Source organism: Prionailurus viverrinus, chromosome X, assembly GCF_022837055.1.
Source record: "Prionailurus viverrinus isolate Anna chromosome X, UM_Priviv_1.0, whole genome shotgun sequence".
NCBI lineage: Eukaryota > Metazoa > Chordata > Mammalia > Carnivora > Felidae > Prionailurus > Prionailurus viverrinus.
The window spans coordinates 115,709,540-115,729,668 of NC_062579.1; positions in this window are offsets into that span (position 1 = coordinate 115,709,540).

A 20,129-nucleotide genomic window follows, 5' to 3' on the forward strand; every position below is an offset into this window, starting at 1 on the left:
GCTGGGGGGAGGTAGGGGACAGGGTGTAGAAGGATGATAGCTAAGAGATAGAGGTGTGTTTTTTTCTTCATGTAATGAACATAATCTAAAGTTGACTGTGGTGATGGTTGCAGGTTAGCAAGCCTGATATCACTATACATGTATACTGGAATTGAACAATCAAGTAAATGGATGGCAATGGTGGGAACCAGCTTTCTCACTGTCAGAATGGGAAGTACAGCTAAGCAAGGGGAGAAGGCTAGAATGATTGATGTGGTAATGGAGAGTTGGCTACATCAGTATGAACCCATGTTAACTTTAATATATATGCAGATGGCTACATATAGAAATATTTATAGATGTGTGTTCATGTGTATATACTCAGGTTAGTACATGCACATATATATGTTTCTTTGCTCTGTCCGTTGAGGACCTAGAAGCAAGAACCCCAATAGCATTGAGCACGCTTAATACTTGGTCTTAGTCTAACCATTCTCCAGTAAAAGGAACCAGGGCTCCTTGGAGAAATGGCTGATTCTAGGAAGGGTTAAGGATATATATAAGGTGATCCTATAACATCTTGTACAGTAAGCAAGTGCTCAAAAGAAAACCTCCTACATTGCTGGAATTATGTCAAGGGGATACATACACAGACTGAAAGAGCTCTCAGCCACAGGAGGAACAATGGGAACAACAAAATAACATATTGGATTATAACCTGAAGTATAATATAAATGCACATGAGTCCATATTATATAATCATATGAGTGAATGAATAAATAAATGGGAGGGAAGAAACCAGTCTCCCATGTAGTAGAATTCCAAATAATTTATGTAAACATTCCCCCCTCAAAGTGGTGGAGTGTCAATCCCCATGCCTTAAATATGGGCTGGGCATAGAGCCTTCCTTCCAGAGAGTACGGACGGTATGGGAGTGATTTTATGGTAGATAATCCTAACATTTTCTCATCCAGGTCAGATTCAACAGCGAGGAGTCATATGGGTAGCCTGTACTTACCCTTGACATCATGTGATGAAAACGGCACTTTATCTGTGATCTCCCAAAACCCCATTAAAGGACAAAATTCAACTGGGTAAATTTGCAGACCTAATTGGCTTTATTAAGCAATTCATGAATTGGGCAGCATCCTATCTAGCAAATCAGAGAGATATTCAAAGGAGTGTACAAAATGGGAGGTTTTTTAAAGAAGGAGGGTGGGACTAGGAAGTCACCAGCAAAAGAAAAAAAAAAAGGATTGTTTCTGGCAAGATCAGCTTCCCTTAGGGGGAATGGCAAGAGGTCTTACCATGCAGATTATCTCCTCTTATGGGAGGCAGAGAGGGCCCATGTGACAGATGACCACACTGGTAATGACCAGAAAATTCCTGACTGACCAGTTAGGAGTACCTTCTGGGGGAGGTGCAAACTACAGTTAGGTTAGATATTAAGCCCTAGTTTGGTGACTTGGCCTAGAATAAGTGACTCCATCTTGTGACTGTGGTTTTCTTCTTAACAACCCATAATCTAGGTCTAATCATGAGGAAAACATCAGACAAGTCACAATGGAAGATCATTCTACAAAATACTTGACTGGTACCCCCCCCCCCCAATCTGTCGAGATCATAAAGAACAAAGTCTCAGAAACTGTCATATTCCAGAGGAGCTCCAGGAGACATGACAACTAAATGTAAGGTGGTATGTGGTGAGGGAAACAAAGGCAAGAAAGATGTAGTTTAAATTAAATTCCCTTATGGCCTGCGGCCTATTGATAGATGTCAGGACACCTGCTGCGGGTAACACTCCCCAAGGCATTTATGGCTGCCTTAATGCCTTAATGTTTACGCCTTAAAAAACTAAAAGCAACCTTATCTTGACAATAGCTAAATCTTCTGGTCCTGTGAGACCCTGCTTTCAGCATCCAAAAATTCCTTGGAAACTAACTTTATCTCTACTCCTCCCCTCCAACCCCTGCCCCACGAAATCTAAAAGTATATCATCAGTCGCTCCTCACAACCCCAGTGCAGCTCTTCCTGCCCATGGGTCCTGTCCCCATACTTTAATAAAATCACCTGTTCGCACTGAAGACATCTCAAAAATTCTTTCTTAGTCATTTGTTCGTGAACCCCACTTCAAATTTCATCAGTATATGTCCCAGATGGGATCCTGGAACAGAAAAAGGACATTAAGTAAACACTAAGGAAATCTGAGAAGTGTAGACCTTCATAATCATAATGTATCCATATTGGTTTATTAATTGTGACAAGAGTACCATACAAACTACTCTCAAAGTTTATTTTTTAAAAGAAACCTGATGCCCGATCCCACTCACCAGAGATTCTGATTTCATTGGTCAGCTTTGTGGCCTGAGCACTGGGAGTTTTCAAAGCCCTCCAGGTGATTCTGAGGTGCAGTGAGGTTTGAGAACCACTGGATGCAGGCCAGGGGCTATCTGCTTATCGACAAGGTCTACTGGCCCAAGTTTAATCTGTAAAACCGTATTTCTTCAACAGTGTTTCCCTACTTCAAGCATAAACAGGTGGGCCCAGACAGAATATCTTTCCATATTCTCCTAGATTAAATGGTGCAGTTCAAAAGAGCTACGAGCTACTGAGCACTTGAAATGTGGCTAGTATGGCTGAAGAAGCGAAATTTTCATTTAATTAAAGTTAATTAATTCAAATTTAAATACCAACATGTGACTAGTGACTAGTGATAGGTTGGACAGCACTGCTCTATACAAACACAATCACGTTCCTAAGAAAAGATTTCTTAATGCTCTTTTTTGGCTCTGGACTACTTTCTTCTGTCTCCAGCTTTTTCTCTTCCTACAAGTTGGAGTCTCCCATTTGCCAGGAGGCATTTTTACTTTAGAACAACGGTGCCCGTGCGGAGCTACCGCGCTCCCCCACGTTGGCAGCAGAAAGGCTCCGGTCCTCCCTGGCCCTCCCCCACCTGCCGGGCCTGCCGCCGGCTGTGGGAAGCAGCCTGTTGTGCTCTTGGATGAGAGCATTTCCTCCAAGCCTCGACCACCCCGCCTTTCTGGAGGAGGATGGTTCAGTCTAACTTGAATTTTTCAACTGCTCTCTGGAGTTCATTCCCAACTCCTAAAGAAGAAAGGGAAGCAGGGTCTCCTGGTGGAGGGCTGCAGATGTTCTGGTATTTGTCTCTGTTTAAAAAATAGTTTCTCCCCAGCCCTCTACCATATCCACGAATTTCTACTATACTGCACAGCGAATGGCTACATTAAGCATTTGCAAGGTCTGCACCATAGTATCACTGATAGCTCAGTGGCAGAATACGATGACACCACAGACTGCCTGGCTGGATGAGTAGTAGGGGGAAATAAGCATTCTGGAGGGAAGGGATAGATGGAGCTTTATCACAGACCACTCGCGGACTGCCGGCTCCTACTGAAAGCAAAAACCAAAACCAAGGTTTGAGACAAAGCGCTGCCAAGCTGGAGCCGCGCACCTTGTCCCTTACACGTTACGCTGGAAGTTGAGCTGTCTTGGCTGAACAGGTGTGGGGTTTGTGTGGTTCTCACGAGGCCAAGAGGTGGGGGGAGAATGGGTTTTCTTAAAAGTAACAGCTTCAGCAGTTGAGGCTGTCCCAGGCCGATTTCACAGATCAGGACGGAATCTAGGTTATCACGAGCAATTAGCAGAGGAAAAAAACGAACTGGAATTAGCAAGGCCTCTGATCATCCATTTTGCCACAACCGCAGGACTGTGTTCAGGGCCGGTGGCTTCAGGGCTTGTTTTTGTTTTTAACAGCTTCATTGACATAGCGTTTAAATCCTATAAAATTCACTGATTTTAAATGCACAAGTCAATGATTTTTAGCAAATTTGTATTTGTGCAACCATCGTCACTTGAGTTTTAGACCATTCCTTCTACCACAAGATCTCTCGTGCCCATTCGGTCACTACGTATCATCCCCAACCTCCCCCAGGCCTTAGGCAGCCACTGATTTACTTGCCATCTCTATGGGTTTACCTGGACACTCCGTGTAAATGGAATCAGCAATATGAAGTATTTTGGGATTGGCTTCTTTCCCTCGGCATGTTTTCAAGGTTCATCTATGGCACAGCACGTATCTGCACTTCATTCCTTTTTATGGTGGAATAGTATCCAATCGTGTGGCTGATGAGGGAGCGTGGGGCAGGCTGAGGGCAAAACCCAAGCTAGCACCCCTTCCCCTCCCAGGTGGGACACGTGTGATATTCCTTGGACACTCCCAGCTACCCCAAAACAAAACAAAAGACAAAAAACAAAAGGTTAAACTGATAAGTCTCCCCCCATTTACCAGAAAAGGCAATCCCATCGGCAGCCTAAAGTCCAGGAACTCTCTACTATCTTCAAGTTAATGTTTTGCTACAGGGAAAGACAACCTTAGCTTGACAACAGCTAGGCCTCCAGTAAGTCTTGACCGTGTGAAGTCTCTTTGGAAACTCCCTCTCCCCGGACTCAACCCCCAGCACTTACAGTGCAGCTCTTCCTGCCCATGGATCCTGTCCCCATGCTTCAATAAAATCACTTTTTTTTGCACCAAAGACGTCTTCAAGAATTCTTTCCTGGCCATTGCCTCCAGACCCCACAAACCACCCCACCATCACCCCAAAACTTCATCATGGCTATACCACATTTTGTCTATCCATTCATCAGTCAATGGACATTTGGGTTGTTTTGTCTACTATGAATAATGCTGCTATAAATGTTTGCGAAAGAGTTTTCATTTGAGCAGATATTTTCAATTCTTTTGGGTATGTGCTTGGAGTGGACTTGCCAAATTATGGTAACTCTAGGTCTAACCTTTTGAGGAACTGCCAAACTGTTTTCTCAAGTGACTGGGCCATTGTGCATCCCCGTTGGCAATGTATGAGGGTTCCCTTTTCTGCGCATCCTCACTGGCATGTTATTTCTCCTTTCTAAGAACTAGAGCCTTTCTAGGAGGGGTGAGGTGGCATATCCTTATGTTTGGATTTACATTTCTCTACTGGCAAGTGATGTCGAAGAGCTTTTCATGGGCTTACTAGCCATTCATAAATGTTTTGCGTTGAAATTTTTAATGGAGTCAATTGGGTTATCTTTTTATTATTGAATTGCAAGAGTTTTATTTAGATTGTGGATACAAGTTCCTCATCAAACCTATTTGCAAATACTGTCTCCAATTCTCTAGGATATCTTCTTACTTTCTTAATAATGTTTCTGGAAGAATGTAAGTTTTTAATTTTAATGAAGTCCAATTTATGATCTTTTCTTCTTTTACTGATTGTGCTTTGTAAAAAATCGTCTCTAAGCAATTTTTGCCTAATCCCAGGTTAGAAAGATATTCTCCAATTTTTTCTACTAAAGTCTTTACAGACAACAAACTCCTATCCTTCTACCTCAACAAACATACCTTCATAACAACATGGAAGGCCAGGCTCAAATGGAAAATTCTTGGACTCAAAATTCTACACCTAAATGTAGTGACATGGAGAATGCCAGCTTCCAGCAACTGACCCACCAACTATATCCCCCTTCAGTCCTCACTCTGGGCTCTCCCTCACTGAGATGGGCCTCACGCTTGCATCTGTGGACGTACTAGCCCATGCTTGTGAGTTTCATCCCCACTGTCCCCAAATGGCAAACAGCTGCCTCCTGGCCACCCCTCAATCACATAGGTGCCCACATCAATTGCAGGTGTGTCCCCAGAAAGGCAGGCCTCAGAAAGGAGCTTGTGAAGACTCTGGAAACAGGCTTGTGGCTGTTTAGGCAGGGAATTTCAGCTTCCCAGGTATCTATTGTGTGGTCTAGAAGGAGGCCAGGGGCCCTGTGCAGGCACATCTCTTTGGTTCCACTGTCTCTTCCTCAAAGTGATGCCCTCTAAAGCATAGGGACCAGAGTGGGCCTCTTGTATGGGTCTAAGTGTGGCTGCCAAATCCTCAGGGGGGAGAAAGAGGAGAACTAATGGCCAATGGCCCCAGGAATTTGCCCACAGGAAGCCTTGCTCCTCCGTGGACTCCTATCCAACACTGAAGACAGAAATGGGCAGCTAGGGCAAGATGACCAAATTAATCCATCTCTATCAAGGCAAAGGGGTGGGGGAAGCAACCCTCAGAGGGAATGATTTGGTCTTAGACCTTACAAACCTGGGCTACTATTTACCACCACTTTCCTGTCCTTTAAGACTTAAAAGCCCTCATCAAAGAAAAAAAAAAGAGCAGAATTTTTTGGTAATTTTCTATGGTAATGAATGGTCACTAAACTTATTTGTGGTGACCATTTCACAATATATACAATATTGATCATTGTGTTGTATGCCTGAAACCAATATAATATGTCAGTTATACCCCCCCCCCAAAAAAAAATTCTCAGGGATGCCTGGGTGGTTCAGTAGGTTCAGCAGCTGACTTTGGCTCAGGTCAGGATCTCACCATCCGTGAGTTGGAGCCATGTGTCGGGTTCTGTGCTGACAGCTCGGATCCTTGAGCCTGCTTCGGATTCTGTGTCTCCCTCTCTCTCTGCCCTTCCTCCTCTCACACTCTCTCTCTCAAAAATAAATAAACATTAAAAAAAATTCTCTGAACATTGCCTATGTCCCCTGGGGCACAACATTGTCCCTGGTTGAAAACCACTATCTTAGATGGAATATTCTACAGCCTTGACAATGATAGGTTTACAAATTATATGTAATAGAAAATGCCTATGTAACAATATAAAAAAGCAGAATGAAAATATATATTCATAACAAGGCCACAATTCCTCTAGTTGTTTGGATGGCCTGAAGTCCCTCTCAGAATAGAGAGCCCCAGCACATTCCCACCTTCACAATGAGCTGCCTGGTTTGAGCAGAGCCAAGAACTCTGTTTATTCATGCATGAGCAAGCTGCTGATAGGAAGGCAGTGCAATGCGGGGCGACATTCAGCTCTGGACTGGCCATGAATTAGTGTGCTTATGTGTTGCAATTCCCTTGGTGCAGGTGGGACATATGATACTCATTCACTCAGCACCAAGGGCTGGCCGGGGACTCAGGACCAACTCAGCAGCAGCAATCTGTCATCTGTCACACACCTTCTTGTATTGCCTTTCTCAGCTTGGCTGGAGCCTCTGAGACACGCGCAAGTAACCATTTCAAAGGCTGCCCTAGACACTATAACTCTGTTGTGGTAGAAGCTTACAGAAGACAGATGCCTCCAAGAGAGGGATGGCAACCAAATCTTGGGGCATGCAGATACCCGGCAAACTGGAAAGATTTTTGAAAAGGAAGAGGAATTGGAGTTGGCCCATGCACAATGATAACAGATGAGTGCTTTCAGGAACAAAGAAACATACAGCTGCCAGAGCTTCGATGAGCTCCCTATTAGATGCATCTATATTATAGAGACAGAGACAGAGGATTGTACCTGACAGTGTGAAACTAAAGAGGGAAAGAATGTGGTGAGCCATAGCATCCCAGAGATGACTGCCCAGGTCCCATTCAGAGCACTGATTTCTATTCTTTATGGATTTGGGGAAATACTGGTACTATCTCTCCATAAAACAATTATGATCAAGTTATGGACATCCTAATTTTTTCTCTCTTCAGGGTTCTGTTCACCACCCATCTTCCTTTCCATTGCCCATGTTCAAAAATTGTGATGGCGTATGGTGTAGAAAATTCACTTTAGTAAATTTTGGGTCTTTAAATTATTTATGCATTTAACGAACACTTCCTGAGGTTTACCATGTGCTAAGCCCCATGCTGGATGTTGGGACTATCATGATGAATGGAACAAACATGGGCCCTGATCTCATGGCATCTGCATTCTATCAAGGGAGAAAGGTAGACAGAAATAAACACAGAAGCATAATAGAAATGTCATCAGGTAATGACAGATGACTATGAGGACAACATAGCAGATTGGCAAACAACTGGAAGGAGGGTGGTCAGAAAAAGCATCTCTAGAGATAACCTTTGAGCTGAGAACTGAATGGGGAGAAGGAGGAAGCCCTGAGAAGACCTGGGGGGAAAGCATCATAGGTGAAGGGAACAACTGATAAAAATGCTGTGAAGCAGGAAGGAGCTTAGGTTGTCGGAGGAACAGCAAGGAGGAGAAAGAGGAAAAGAAGGAATAGTAGAAGATGACATTGGAAAGGCAGGTGGAAACGGGTCATCCAGGGCCTGGCAGTCCATGGTAGTATGTTAGGATTCTATTGCAAGTAAAATTATAATTCTTGGGAGGGGTTTACGCATCCATCCCTCCATCTTTTGGTACTAGCATCCCAATTTCCTCATTGGAAATGTCTTCTTTCCCCATCGGGAACAGTCCAGTGGGACCATCAGTCTGGATGTACCAGACCCTTGGCACAAGACCAAGCTAAATTAATAGAGTGCGCTCTTGCTGGAGATTTTTTCCTGTTGATTTTATAACAGCTTTATTGAGATGTAATTGACACCCCATACAATTCACCTCGTTAAAGTGGACAATTCAATGGTTTTTAATATATCCAGATCTGGGCAACCGTAACTCCAGTTGATTTCAGAATATTTTCATCACCTCAAAAAGAAACCCTGTACCATTTAGCTCTCGTTCCCTCTACCCTCTTTCATCCCTCCCCCACTCCAGTCCTAAGGAACACTAATCTATTCTCTGCCTTTGTAGGATTCCCTTTTCTGGCTATATACCTTGAATGACATCATATAATCAGTGGTCTTTCATGTCTGGCTTCTTTCACTTAACTTTCTAACACTTTTGAGGGTTATCCATGTTGTCACATGTATGAGTACATCATTGCTTTTAATGGCCGAATAACATTCCACTGTATGGATAGATCACATTTTGTTTATTTGTTCTTCAATTGATGGACATTTGGGTTGTTACTTTTTGACTATTATGACTAATGCTGCTATGAATGCTTGGGTACAAGTCTTTGTGTGGTCATATGTTTCCCATTCTCTTGGTTAGACACCTAGGATTGGATTTGCTGGGCCATATAGCCACTCTATGTGTAATATTGTGAGGAACTGTCAAACTGGTTTGCACCTTGGCTGCACCAATTTACATTACAAAGAGCAATGTATGAGGGTTCCAATTTCTCTATATCTTCACCAGCAGTTGTTATTTTCCATTTAAAAAAAATTACAGCCATCTTAGTCAGTACCTAATTATGTTTAGAAGCATCTAGAAGTGGTACCTAACTGTGCTTTTGATTTCATTTCCCTAATGCCCAGTGATATTGAGCATCTTTTCATGAGTTCACTGTCCTTTTTCTATCTTTTTTGGAGAAATACCTATTCAAATCCTTTGCCCACTTCTTTGACTTCTCTGTCTTTTTTTTGTTGAGTTTAAAGAGTTATTTATATATTCTGGATGCTAGATCCTTATCAGATATATATGATTTGCAAGTATTTTCTCTGAAGATTTAAATTACAGTGCATCAGAGATTTTAATCATGATGACATCTACTTTATTTTTTCCTTGGTTGCTTGTGCTTTTGGTGTCATATATAAGAAACCATTGCCTTGGGGTGCTTGAGTGGCTCATCGGGTTAAGTGTCTGACTTCGGCTCAGGTCATGATCTTACAGTTTGTGGGTTCAAGCCACACATCAGACTCTGTGATGACAGCTCAGAGCCTGGAGCTTGTTTTGGATTCTGTGTCTCCCTCTCTCTCTGCCTATCCCTGCTAGCTCTCGCTCTCTCTCTCTCTCTCTGTCTCTCTCAAAAATGAATAAACATTAAAAAAATTTAAACAAAAAAGAAACCATTGCCTAGTCCAAGGTCATGAATATTTACAAAATGTTTTCTCCTAAGAATTAGTTTTAGCTCTTATATATAGATCTTTGATTTATTTTTTGTATATGGTGTGAAGGAGTTTCAGATTAACTTCTTTGCATGCAGATATCCAGTTATTGGGATATGTTGTTGTTTGGTGGTTTGGTGACTTTTCTGAACTAATTCTGTAAATCTATATTCTTTGTTGTGTGTAGCCACTAAAGTCTCTCTTCTTTTAGCTTAACAATCAGCTGATGATTGGAGAAAGATTTCCTTAACCTGATAGGACACTGCTCCATCCCAAATTTTCTTAGCTAGAAAGTCACCTAATTTATAGTGGGTTTGTGGCATCTAAACACCATCTAAACAGTCCTTGGGAATGCTGTCAATAATTTTTATTAGGATGAATTAAGGTTCTTCTGAGGGCATTTAGTTGCTTCCTGCATAGTATGGGGGAAAGGAAACACTGCTGTGAAGTAGGTGGCCTAAAGGTGGTTTCTTTGTCTATGTTTTATTAGGGGGTGACCCTTTCACCCAACATATATCACACCTCTCCCCATTCAGTTTCTGGCAATCTAAACACTGATGTCACACACACACACACACACACACACACACACACACACAAAAACACAAAGCCCTTTTTCCTCCTTGCTTATTGGTTAAATGTTAAGAATGAAAATTTTGCGTCAGTGTTCAGTTCTCAGCCAGTCTTTATCCATAATGTCTGGCTAACTTGTGGGCCTGTCACTGTGGGCCCCCAACTCTCCACAACCTCACCTTCTCCCTTTTCACAACCTGTCTCTTCTCTTCCCTTATTTCCCTTCTTCTTCATGATCATAGCACCCTCTCTCTCTCTCTCTCTCTCTCTCTCTCTCACACACACACACACACACACACACCCCTACCTCCTGGAATAAGAGGCTTCTCAAAGGTTGTCGATTTTATTTTAATCATCATCATCTCTGTTCCATATGGTGTTAGACCTTGTAGGATTGTCATTTGGCAGGGTCTTCTGGGCCTGAACTCAGTGATCTGAGTGTAGGCTACTACTCAATTTTTGTAAAAGGCCGAAACTTCTTGGTTTTTTTCACTCTCTTCACCTTCCTTGGAATTGTTGTACTAATATGAGAGGATTTTTTTCTTGACTTTCCACAAAGCAGTCTTTTTATTCCCCTCTGTATCTTGTTTACCTGGAAGGGCAACAGGGTGATTCCAGAAGGGCAATGGGTTGGAGGAAGAAGGTGGGGACTGAATGGAAAGGAAGGTTTCACGAGAAGGGGCACAGGTTAATGTGGAGTTTTGTGCCAGGCAAGGAAAGGGTGGGAGTCTTGGGGGAGGGGAATCAAAGGGAAAGAAGAAGAGGGAATTGGGTGAGGTGCTCTCACCTTGCCAGTCCCTGTGGATCTGGGTTGATAGTGGTTCTTTCTCTTCTTCTTTTTTGTGTTTGGGGTTAATTGTCTTGTGCTTAGTGTTGGTTGTTTCATAACTGTGCTCACTCCCTCTGGCTTCCTGGTAACTTTAGCCGTGTTGAAACCTCCCAATGGTCTTCTCCAGAGCTCCTGACCAGACTGTAAAATACCCCTTAGTGGTACAATGAGGAGCCACACCCTTTGGCTTTGTTTGTTCAGTTAGGCACTTGCCCCAGCCAGTAGGGGATATGCTGGGTGGGTGGGTGTGAGCTTAGACATCACAAAGAATCACTCCTGGCTCCTCCCTGGGGGTGGGGGTGCTGGGTAAACCAAGAAAGTCTGGTTGGAGAGAGTGGGAATTTTCTCAACAACCCTTTCAAGAGCTTTCCTGAACTGACCCACCATTCTTTCTCATCATCTGCACACATGGCAGGCAGAGGGTGTTTCCTCCAAGCCCTGCCCTTTAGCCACTCTCATTCTTTGTTTCATTCTGTTCTTGCCTATATTTCACTGTTGCCTAATATTTTGGATGTCTTACCTAAAATTCTTCCAAGATAATGTGACTATCTTTGTCTATGGAGATGCTAATCACCCCACTTCTTTCCAACAGTTGTCTTTTATGCACGTTGAAGACCATTCACATCTTGGCTATTACCAGGAAACTTTTCCCAGTGTCTTTGTCAAGCTCCTCAGTTTTCTATTTTATAGTCTGAAATTGCTGCCTTTGTCAGCAGTCAAAACAGTGTGGTACTGGCATAAGGATACACCCACAGATCAATCCAGTAGAAGTGAGAGTCCAAAAATAAGCCAATATATCTAGAGATATTTGTTATTGAGAACAGTGTCAAGAACATTCAATGGGAAACAATAGTTATTTCAACAGATGGTGTTTTGACAACTGGATATCCACACACAAAAGAATGAATTTGGACCCCTACCTCACATCATATACTCCAAATGGATCATAGACCTAAACATAAGAGCTAAAACTGTTAAACTCTTAGAAGAAACACAGGCAAAAATCTTCATGACACTTGAATAGGCTATAGTTTCTTAGGTATGACAATAAAAGCCAAAACAGTAGAAGGAAAATTTGATAAATTGACATCAAAATTAAAACCCTGTGATTCAGGGGTGCCTGGGTGGTTCAGTTGGTTAAGTGTCCAACTTTGGCTCAGGTCATGATCTCATGGTTCATGGGTTCGAGAGCCCTGTGTCAGGCTCTGTGTTGACAGCTCAGAGCCTGAAGCCTGCTTCAGATTCTGTGTCTCCCTCTCTCTCTTCCCCTCCCCCACTTGCACTGCCTCTCTCTTTCTCTCTCAAAAATAAATAAACATTAAAAAATTAAACAAACAGGAAAACAAAACACCCTGTGATTCAACAGACCTCATGAAGAAAGTGAAGAGACAGAAATGAATGCACAGAACAGGAGAAAAAACTTTATATGTCATATATCCATAACCAAAATTTATCCAGGTAATATAAAGAACTCTTTCAACTCAATAATAAAAAGACAACCCAATTTAAAAGTGGGAAAAAGAATGAGGAGGTCAAAGTTTCACTCCTCACAGATGACATGATACTCTATATGGAAAACCCAAATGATTCCACCAAAAAACTGCTAGAACTGATCCACAAATTCAGCAAAGTGGCAGAATATAAGATCAATGTACAGAAATCAGTTGCATTCCTATACACCAACAATGAAGCAACAGAAAGAGAAATCAAGGAATCGATCCCATTTACAATAGCACCAAAAACCATAAAATACCTAGGAATAAATCTAACCAAAGAGGTGAAAAATCTATACACTGAAAACTATAGAAAACTTATGAAAGAAATTAAAGAAGGCACAAAGAAATGGAAAAACATTCCATGCTCATGGATTGGAAGAACAAATATTGTTAAAATGTCAATACTACACAAAGCAATCTACGTATTCAATGCAATCCCTATCAAAATAACACTAGCATTCTTCACAGAGCTAGAACAAACAATCCTAAAATTTGTATGGAACCAGAAAATACCCCAAATAGCAAAAGCAATCTTGAAAAAGAAAACCAAAGCAGGAGGTATCACAATCCCAGACGTCAAGCTATACTACAAAGCTGTGATCATCAAGACAGTATGGTACTGGCACAAGAACAGACACTCAGATCAATGGAACAGGATAGAGAACCCAGAAATGGACCCACAAATGTATGGCCAACTAATCTTTAACAAAGCAGGAAAGAATATCCAATGGAATAAAGACACTCTCTTTAGCAAGTGGTGCTGGGAAAACTGGACAGCGACATGCAGAAGAATGAACCTAGACCACTTTCTTACTCCATACACAAAAATAAACTCAAAATGGATGAAAGACCTAAACATAAGACAGGAAGCCATCAAAATCCTCGAGAAAGCAGGCAAAAACCTCTTTGATCTTGGCCGCAGGAACTTCTTACTCAACACGTCTCTGAAGGCAAGGGAAACAAAAGCAAAAATGAACTACTGGGACCTCATCAAAATAAAAACTTCTGCACATCGAAGGAAACAATCAACAAAACTAAAAGACAACCGACAGAATGGGAGAAGATATTGGCAAATGACATATCAGATAAAGGGTTAGTATCCAAAATCTACAAAGAACTTATCAAACTCAACACCCAAAAAACAAATAATCCAGTGAAGAAATGGGCAAAAGACATGAATAGACATCTCTCCAAAGAAGACATCCAGATGGCCAACCGACATTGAAAAACTGCTCCACATCACTCATCATCAGGGAAATAGAAATCAAAACCACAACGAGATGCCACCTCGCACCTGTCAGAATGGCTAACATTAACAACTCAGGCAACAACAGATGTTGGCGAGGATGTGGAGAAAGAGTATCTCTTTTGCATTGTTGGTGGCAATGCAAGCTGGTGCAGCCACTCTGGAAAACAGTATGGAGGTTCCTCAGAAAACTAAAAATAGAACTACCCTACGACCCAGCAATTGCACTAGTAGGCATTTATCCAAGGGATAGAGGTGTGCTGTTTTGAAGGGACACAGGCACCCCCATGTCTATAGAAGCACTATCAGCAATAACCTAAGTATGGAAAGAGCCCAAATGTCCATCAACGGATGAATGGATAAAGAAGAAGTGGCATATATATACAATGGAGTATTACTCAGCAATCAAAAAGAATGAAATCTTGCCATTTGCAACTACGTGGATAGAACTAGAAGGTATTATGCTAAGCAAAATTAGTCAGCCAGAGAAAGACAAATATCATATGACTTCACTCATAAGAGGACTTTAAAAGACAAAACAGATGAACATAAGGGAAGGGAAGCAAAAATAATATAAAAACAGGGAGGGAGACAACACATAAGAGACTCTTAAATATGGAGAACAAACAGAGGGTAACTGAAGGGATTGTGGGAGGGGGGATGGGCTAAATGGGTCAGGGGCATTAAGGAATCTACTCCTGAAGGGGTGCCTGGGTGGCTCAGTCGGTTAAGCGTCCGACTTCGACTCAGGTGATGACCTCATGGTTTGTGGGTTCAAGCCCCGTGTCAGGCTCTGTGCTGACAGCTCAGAGCTCACAGCCTGGAACCTGCTTCAGATTCTGTGTCTCCCTCTCTCTCTGCCCCTCCCCGGCTCACACTCTGTCTCTCTCTCTGTCTCTTTCTCTGTCTCTTTCTCTCTCTCAAAAATAAATAAACATTAAAAAAAAATTTTAAAGAAAAAAAAGAAATCTACTCCTGAAATCATTGATGCACTATATGCTAACTAACTTGGATGTAAACTAAAAAAATAAATTAAATAAAGTGATAAAAAAATAAAATAAAATAACAAAAATAATAAATGAATAAATAAATAAATAAATAAATAAATAAATAAAAGTGGGCAAAAGACCTTTAAGATGCTTCTCCAAAGAAGATACACCAGTGGTCAATAAGCATATAAAAAGGTACTCAACATTATTAGCCACCAAAAAAATGCAAATCAAAACCAAAATGAGATACCACTTCACACCCACTAGGATATAGATAAGTAAAAAGTAAGCTTATAACATGTATTGATGAGATTGTAAAACATTGGAACCCTCATACCCTGCTTATGGGAACGTAAAATGGTGCAGCAGTTTGAAAAAAATGTGCAGTTCCCCAAAAAGCTAAACACAGAGTTACCACATGACCATGTGCGTATCGTTGCTACGAACATTCATGAACAAGTTTTGTGCAGATGCGGTTTTCATTTCTCATGGGAACTCCGCTCCTAGGTCCATACCCATGAGAAATGAAAACTACGTCCACACAAAAACTCATACACGAATGTTCCTGGCAGCATTATTCCCAATAGCCAAAAGGTGGAAACAACTCAAATGTCCACCAACTGGTGAATGGATACATAAAATGTGGGATATTCTTTGGCCATAAAATAAATGGAATTCAAATACATGCTATACCATGCGGGAGCCTTGAAAACATCATGCTAAGTGAAAGAAACCAGTTGCAAAGGACTACATATTATGATTCCATTTACATGAAATGTCTACAATAATCAAAGCTATAAACAGAAAAGGCACTAGTGGTGGCATAAGGCTAGTCAGGGAATAGGGAGATTGGAAGGTGATGATTATGGCGTGCAGAGCTTCTTTTGGTCATCATGAAAATATTCTAAAATTGATTTAGATGAAGACTGCAGAACTCTGTGCATGTATTAAGACAACGAATGGTACGTTATAAACAGGTGGATTGTATGGTAGGTGAATCATATCTCAATAAAGCTGTTAAAAAAAAAACAAGGAACAAGAACCATCCTCATAAAGGTAGTTTACTAGTTAGTGCTTTATAATCAAAAAGTACTTTGCAATCAGACCTGGTTCTGAGTCTTGACTCTACCACCTACAAGCTGTGTGGCCTTAGGTGAATCATTTCCCCCTTTCTGGCTGTCAGTTTCCTCTTCTGTGAAACATGCTTAACAGTACGATCTACCTTATACAGTGATTGTAAGGGTTAAATTAAATGGTGATTTTTCAGACGTAAAAATATGAAGACCCCAAGAATATATTTGTGGACTCTTGAGAATATGCCCCCTGGTCTGAAGTTTAAGAAATGCTGCCATCTCTGTTCATCACAATCAATAAAAGCAGTGCTGAAACAGACAAGGAAGGCATGTATCACAGTTCACTTATGTGGGGTCCCCAAGATCATCCAGAATATACTCACTCATTAGATGTAACAGAACAGGGGCACCTGGGTGGCTCAGTCGGTTAAGCATCCAACTCTTGGTTTCAGGTCAGGTCGCGAGCTCACCATTCATGGGCTTGAGCTCTGAGCTTGGGATTCTCTCTCTCAAAATAAATAAAGAAACTGAAAACAAACTTACAAAAAATAAATAGATCTAAACAGAACATTTTATACTTACTGCAGAGAACTCACTGACCTTAACCTCCTTGAGAATATCTCCGTGGCAACTGTAACTCTCATATTCCGCTGGAGGAGTGTAAAGTGTTACAACTACTTTGAACAACTGGTTGGCAGTCAGTTTACCTACAATGGAATATTAGTCGGCATTACAAAGGAAGGAAATTCTTAAACGTTTATTTATTTATTTTTGAGAGACAGAGAGAGAGAGAGAGTGCAAGCAGGGGAGGGGCAGACAGAGAGGGAGACACAGAATCCGAAGCAGGCTCCAGGCTTCGCGAGCTGTTCAGTACAGAGCCAGCCTGGAGGTTCGAACTCACAAACTGTGAGATCATGACCTGAGCCAAAGTCGGGCGCTTAACCGACTGAGCCACCCAGGCACCCCTCGAATATGGCTTAGTGCATGATAACAAGGAGGTGCATGAGGAACATTTATTTCTTTATTCTATTTTCGTGAGATGCAAGAGAAAAGAAAATATGCATTAATAAAAACTTCTTTGAAGTGTAATGCTTACATGCCCTGCTTAAGTATTAAAACTGCCAGTTGTTCATATTCACAAGACTATTTTCTTGCAAAAGCTAATTTGACTGTGACTTCTAATGAGATGTAAGTGGATACAACAACTCAGGAATGGAAGCGATAGAGAATTATCTGCAACTCGCATCTGACTCATCAATATGCTGGATTAGACTCCTCAATAGCCACTGGCCATAGTATGACTGTTGAAAATACGTCCAGGGGCGCCTGGGTGGCTCAGTCGGTTGAGCGTCCGACTTTGGCTCAGGTCATGATCTCGCGGTCTGTGAGTTCGAGCCCCACGTTGGGCTGAGTTGTCAGCACAGAGCCTGGAGCCTGCTTCAGATTCTGTGTCTCCCTCTCTTTCTGCGACTCCCCCACTCGTGCTCTGTCTCTCTCAAAAATAAACATAAAACGATTTTTTCAAAAAGGAAGAAATTCTGAACCACGCTACAACATGAAACCCTGAGGACATTATGCTAAGTGAAATAAGCCAGTCACAAAAAGATAAATACTGTGTGATTCTACTTCTACTGTGTGATTTTCTACTTAGAGTAGTCAAAATCAGAGACAGAAAGTAGAATGGTGGTTGTCAGAGGATGTGGGGAGGGTAGAATTGGGAATTGCAGTTCGATGGGTATAGAGTTTCAATTTTGCAATATGAAAACATTCTAGAAATCTGTTAAACAACAATATGATATTGTTCATACTACTGAACTATACACTAAAAAATGATTGATGGCACATTTGATGTTTTCTGTTTTTTAACCACAATTTTAAAAAATAAAAATAAAATAAACCACTTTCTAAGTTACAAAAAGAAAGAAAGAAAGAAGGAAAAGACAAAGCTTCTCACCTCGAGTCCAACACAGCGGTCCTCCTCCTTGGCTGCATTTTGGAATCACCTAAGATTTAAAATTTTCTGATGGCTGAGCCCCACCTTAGAGACTCTGACCACCTTTGTCTGGGGCATGGACGAATAATTTAGGTGACTCTAGAATTTAGGTGATTCTAAAAGACAGCCAAGACCACTGAACTAGAGATTCAGAGTTGGTGTGGAGGTCTCCCTGGGGGCTCTGGATGGAGTTTCCAGGCCCGGTGCACTTGAAGGGGCTGAATTCTTGATGATTGGAGTAGTTGTAGGGCACCATGGGTAACTTCTGGGTTCCTGACTGGAACACAGGAAGGATGGCAGCGTGATTGCATCAGGTGTGGAGACCTGAGGGCAGGGGCTTTGCAGGGAAAGACCATGGGGTCGGTTTAGGAGACCTGTGGACACTGAAATGCCTGTCAGAGGTCCGTGGAGAGACAGTCAGCAGGGAATTGGATCTTGCAGTGTGGAGCGTGGGGACAGGTCCGAGGCAGAGGTCAATTTGGGTAACGCTGAAAGGCACAGGGATTGATGAGACCACCCTGGAGAGGAAGTGTAGCGCAGGCACGCAGAGTTTCAGAACCGGACTCGTGAGTACTCCAATTCCGGCTTGGGAAATGGAAAAAAAGAAGGGATTTTTTTAAATGGTAAACATGAGAGGCACCTGGGCGGCTCAGTCGGTTGAGCGTCCGACTTCTGCTCAGGTCACCATCTCACAGTTCGTCAGTTTGAGCCCCGCATGGGGCTCTGTGCTGACAGCTCAGAGCCTGGAACCTGCTTCAGATTCTGTGTCTCCCTCTCTCTGCCTCTCTCCAGCTCATGCGCTCTCTCTCGCTCGCTCTCTCTCTCTCTCTCTCTCAAAAATAAATAAACATTAAAAAAATTTCAAATGGTAAACATGATAATGGTTAATATTTATTAGCAATCAATTTGTGCTGAGCCCTGCTCTCCAAGCCCTGTTCTCAAAACTTTACTGTTTTAACTTGACACACAATTGTTTGGTTGTGGGAAATGAAGCATCCAACTACATTTTGATTTTTGGCAGCTGAGAGCTTTCAAGCCCCATCCCTCCCTTCCCTTTTGCCCCATATCTGAGTGAGTCAGGTGCTTTGTCCCCCAGCAGAGATTTCAAACCGTGAAAGGCCCTGCATCCACGCACAAAGTCCCACCCCAGCTCTACTCCCCATGACAACAAGCACCCGAAGCTGCCATTCCCCCCTAACGGGAACCTGAGCCCTTCTCCTTGGGACTCCTGCTGCAGGTTCCTTTGTGAGTAACCAACTGTTTTAGTTTCCTACGGCTGCTGTAACAAACTGCCAGGAATCCAGGGGCGTAAACAATAGAAATTTATGCTCTCACAGTTTCGGAGTCTGGAATCGGTGTCACTTGTCTGAAATTAAGGTGTCAGCAGGGCCACACTGCCTCTGAAGCCTCTGGGGAGGAAGCTGTTCTTAGCCTCTTTCAGTCTCTAGTGGTTGCCGGCATTCTTTGGCTGCTGGCCCCATCGCTCCAATCCTCAAAACCAGAGCCTTCACGTTTCTGTCTGCTCCGTCTTTGTATCTCACATCACCTTCTTCCTCTGTGTGCACCACCTTTGTCTCCCTCTTATAAGGATACATGTGACTGTGTTTAGAGCCCACCCAGATAATCCAGGATAATGTCCTCACCTCAAGATCCTTCACTTCATCACATCTCCAAAGACCTTTTCTTCCAATAAGGCAACACAGTTTCCAGGGATTAGGTCCCAAAGTCTCGAGGAGACATTTTTTTCAGCCTATCACAACACACGTTGGTGCCTATGTGTCACTTGTCCCAACATCCAGAAATTCTTGAGTGAGTGAGGACTCCCCAGTATCCATCAAGGGATGGTAGGCACCCCCCCCCAAAAAAACAGTAATATTATCCCCAATTCACAGATGACATGACCAAGGGGACACTAGAGGCTGGGAAACTGGGGCAAGATGTGTTTGGTTATGTTTTGTTTCAAAAGGACCCCTGCCTCATTACCTGAAAAATCTCTTGGCTCCTTAACAGAAAACAGGCAATTAGTGAGAAGGCCATCCACAGTGCAATGAGCTAGCCTGGACGTGTTGGAGGAAAAGGGAAAACAAAAGTTGAGACCCAAAGGAGCCTACAGAACCCTAAGTATAGAACGAGCTGATTGTGCTGTTGAGCAGAGCAAATACCCTGCACGCACACACTTGGCAG